This window comes from Halyomorpha halys, unplaced genomic scaffold (genome assembly GCF_000696795.3).
Source record: "Halyomorpha halys isolate HHAL.00 unplaced genomic scaffold, Hhal_1.1 Scaffold175.1, whole genome shotgun sequence".
NCBI classification, from domain to species: Eukaryota; Metazoa; Arthropoda; class Insecta; order Hemiptera; family Pentatomidae; genus Halyomorpha; species Halyomorpha halys.
In genome coordinates this window covers 150227-154952 of record NW_027109182.1, presented here as the reverse complement: position 1 = coordinate 154952, position 4726 = coordinate 150227, and the positions used below count along the sequence as shown (strand labels likewise).

At 32.1% G+C, this 4726-nt stretch overlaps 1 protein-coding gene across 11 annotated transcripts in view; it reads right to left on the bottom strand.

Annotated features, from left to right (window-relative positions):
- PDZ-GEF (PDZ domain-containing guanine nucleotide exchange factor) overlaps window positions 1-4726 on the bottom strand; it is a 621085-nt gene that overhangs the window by 482138 nt on the left and 134221 nt on the right. The window lies entirely within an intron of this gene.

The following is a 4726-nucleotide window of genomic DNA, read 5'->3' as shown; positions in this document are numbered from 1 at the left end:
TAAAGAATAAACAAAATAAAATTAAAGACAATAATAATGAACAAGTAATGTTACTATGACTGCTATTCACTTTTAACCAAATAGTTTGCTTCTTTATTTTATATTATTTCTATTTTTATTTCTTCTTATAGTTCATTTGTATATGATTTTCTTTTAAATTATATTCACATAATTTTAACTCTAATTTAATTTACTTTTTTCTATCTTATTGTCCTACTATGTCAAAATATTTTCAGTTTAAGTTTTCTGTATCTTTTTAAACCTGATGAAGCTCTAAAAAGTGTTGCGAAACGTTCCCAAATAAATTATACTTACTATTCTTTTTTTTGACCGCACCCACGACTATCTTCTTCATACTTTACATTATGAAAAGAATTATTAATGTAAAATTAAGTATTTTTTACTTTTTTAAAAAAATAATAACAAAGGAACCCCACAACCTCTACCTACTCGCTCCCATACCCCTAAGACTGAAATGCTTATAGCTGGAAGTTGGCCACTAACGGTTGTGTAATATATCGGCTAACGGTCTCATCTCGGAGCTCGGCTGGACCAAATATTTGCTGCCCATTGAGCAGGTGGCAAGTGGGAGATGGGAGGTGGCAAGTGGGAGCTGGGAGGTGGTTCCAAATTGTACGTCATAATGCTGTATTTCATATTAGGAGTATGTAATTAAAGCGTAATAACAGGTGTAAATAGAAAAAAAAGTGAACGATATGGGCATTCATGATGTTGTTTTAAATATAAAATGTTTTACCATGTTGATTGTTATAACTAAAGGATTGTGAGCAGCCCTATTTAAAGTCATGTTAAGTATTAAATTCATGAGAGTACCTAGCGGATTTTTTGAGTAACTTATTTTATAACCTTTACTTCCTAAATTTTCTGTTATTGTTTACTTCTAAGTTTTCATTAAAGTAATTCATTACTACAAGCCTAATTAGAGAGGCCAAACATAACTTGTCGACCAACTCCTTTCCAAATAATAAACAATCTCTGAGTCAGATGACTTTCCTTTCAAATGTCAATGGATTTGGTTTCAATCGCAAATATCTCTGTGAATGCCTATGATTTTTTTTTATTTATCTAATTCCTCACTTCACGTTATGAAATTGTCTTATTTAACATGGAGTAGTTTACAATGGGATCCGAAACTGGGAAGGACGTGAGTAACGTTGTGTTGGGTGAAAGTGCATTACACAACTCCTGATCATTAACATCGGGACAATGCCTGCTCTCTTATATTGTGTCTATAGTGGAGATGTATATTGTGATCATCTTCTATTGTACTGGGATAGCTTATCTTATAGTTGTTTGTGATTAGCTATGTAGGAGGTTCTCTTAGTTCAGGATAAACCTTAAATCAAAACATAAATATAAAGTACTATTTAAACGGGTACTGGAAAGTGAATGATCAACTTATCTGATGTTAGTACGAATTTGGTTACTGCGGTACTAATATTTAGAAAATATCTAATCTGGGTTTTCACTAATGAAAGCAGGACGCAAAATATCTTCTTTTTTTCTAATTATTTATTTAATGTAATTTACAACTGTACAAAATAATGCAATAGGTAAATATGTTGTATGTTTCATATACACTTGAAAATCTTGGGAAGGAACCACCCATTGGTGGTACTTCAAACATTAATTTAAATTAGAAGGTCCCGTGGCCATCTTCTTTTCAGACGCCTCAATTATCAGAGATTGTTAAATAAGAATTAATAGGTTAGGATGGTTAAGGAATTTGGAATGAAAAGACGCATATCTGTTTTGGGTCAAATCTGCAACGAATGGGATGTTAAGGTCTTTGTGAATGAGTTTATTTGTGACGTAATAAAGAGCATCAAGGATTTTGGATTGTAACGATTGGATGCGGGAGGAATTTGATGGTTTGGTGGAGCCCCAGAGCTCAATTCCATATGTCCAAATTGGTCTGATTATCGTAGTGTATACTAATTTTTTGTAGTGAATGGGAAGTTTAGAGCGTTTGTCAAGTAAGTGTTGTAGCAATAGGAATCTACGAGCAGTTTCTTGTCGTTTCAGTCTTGTGTGTGGATTCCAAGTAAGTTTCTTTACGCAAAATATCAAATTTTATTTTTGTCTTCACATTTGGGTTACCATTGCCATCTGTTAGGGTTTAATAAAATATTTGTGTACAACCATTCATTGTTTTGAAACACTCTGTGGTTTTATAAAGAAACTGATATGTAATATTGTGAAAAAAATTTTGTATCATCGCACTAAATGCCCAATCTCATTCGAGAATCCAACATGCCCAGCTAAACGTTGCCGACATCTACATGCCACAGGAAGACTTTTCATTGTCCTCAGTAGAAAAAGTGTTACAGGGGTATTCAAATTATTTATTTTATATTCCTCCTATATTTGAATAGCTGACTATATTTATATATATTATCATTAAATATAGATTTAATGAACACACTCAGTAGTTATAAATTATTGTATTTAGTTAAACTTAAACATTTACGTATCCTTTATGATTATGATTTGGTAAGATAACTTAAATCAAGAGACATCAAAGATTCGACCATTCCTTTTTAAAACTATAGATGAAGAGATAAGAAAAATGTAATGCAAACATTGTTTAGTCCAAAACGTACGCTCTACATCGGCCTTTAATTTATTTTGATAAATCAATATCAAGCCACATTGCGTTTTTATATTTTTTTGTGAATATTATGTCGTTTAATGGGATCAGTGATATTTGTTCTAATTCTTCGAAAATAGATTGCATTGCTATACAATATCCGTAAAAAAAAAATGTGTTCATAACTTTTTTTTCAAAGACTGTTTTAATACAATTTTAGAACCAAAACTTTAAAAAACTAATATATAAGAAGATGGTCAGGGTTGCGGTCAAAAGTGAAACAAAAATAGTTTACAACTATTAATTTTCCAACGTTTCGCCCCACATTGTAGGGCTTCATCAGGGCTAAAAAGATACAAAATGATACAATGATAAGATACAATGAAAGGAATAATAATTGTATCTTATCATTGTATCATTTTGTATCTTTTTAGCCCTGATGAAGCCCAGCAAAGTGGGGCGAAACGTTGGAAAATAAATAGTTGTAATTTAATAATATAATATAAATTATAATAACTATTTTTGTTTCTCTTTTGACCGCAACCCTCACCATCTTCTTATATATTAAAAAACTACTTCATGCTCGCTATTATGCCCAGATCACATTTCTATCAGTCCCCAAATCAACAAAATTATTGTAAATTTTTAACATTAGTGTCTGATGATAAATGATTTTGATTTTCTTTTAAGTGAATATTTGACTAATTAGAAATTGATGTTTTTGACCTGGGCAGAATAGCCTGCATGGAGTTAGAGTTGTTTGAATTATATAATTTCAAAGTGTATTAAGTAGATTGTCCCTGAAGATGGCCGGATTGGCCGGAACGTCGGACTTATAAGAGAAATAAAAGTTTTTAAGACTATAATTGTTTAAGTAAGGCGCCCCCTTACTTCTGAAAGGAAATTCATGATGCCATCTAGTGGCAAAGATATGCGGTAGGAAGCCTGAGCAGCCATCTTGGTCCTCAAAAAAAAAGGGGTGAGTACCAGAAAAGAAGCCACCCTGACCTGTACCGGAGAAGAAGAGGACAGAACTCTTCAATAAGGTCTCTTCTCATAATGATGAGAGAGTAAATCCTTAGACTAAGGCGAGAGAGGCGGCGGCGGCAGGAGGATGAGAAGAGAGAACCCTCCTTCCATAATCACATTCACATCAGAACCAACCTTCAAGCTCCATATAATCAACCAAGTAAACTGTAATCTTCTTCAATTTATGTAATAAACCCAGATTTACAACTAACCATATTGCAACTATTTTGCTCAAACCTTACAACAAATTGTGTCAGAAAACTTTAATGAGAATAGAGGTTATTTCATTTTAAAACCACATTATATCAAGTTATTTAAATACAGTCCACTCCATCATTACCAGCAAATAATCAGTAATTCCTTAATTTGAACCAGCTTACCAGCAATATAATAATTAATTTGGGTAATATCCCCCAATTTTGACAGCGGGAATACCTAAACTAAACAATAATGGATAAAATTTGAATTATTTATTTTAAATAGAATTAGGGTTTCAGTTTCTAAAATCACAGCATTTATTGACAAAAATATAACATTGAACGGAAGAAAAAATAAATAAATAATCGAATTAAAAAATTAATAAAATTAAACGAATATAAGAAAAATTAAATAAAATATAAATGGCGTTGATGACCAATGAAGTTTGGCGCCACTAAATAAAAACAAACCATCTGCATCTCCAAGTAATACTTGAATTAAAGCACAATATATGTGCCCACCACAATAGGTGAAAATGTCTTATGATTTAAGTCCCTTGTTCCACATTAATTTAAAATTTCGTTTAAAATACAATCGGAGTACCTGCAGTAAGTGACGGAAAGGTCTCGATGTAAACAAAGTAGACAGACAGGAGACTGCTCGTCGATTACTATTACAGCACTTACGAGACAAACGGCACTTACTAAACTTCCAACTAATTACAAAATACTCATTTACAATAATAAGGCATATACAAAGTTGATGGTCAACATACGAAGTTGAGCTTTGGGGCTACACTAGTGGTATTCATGATCTTTTGTTTAACATGTTAAATGGAAAAACTCATGTTAAATGGAAAAAAATTGCCTTCTTTTACCGTGGTAAAAC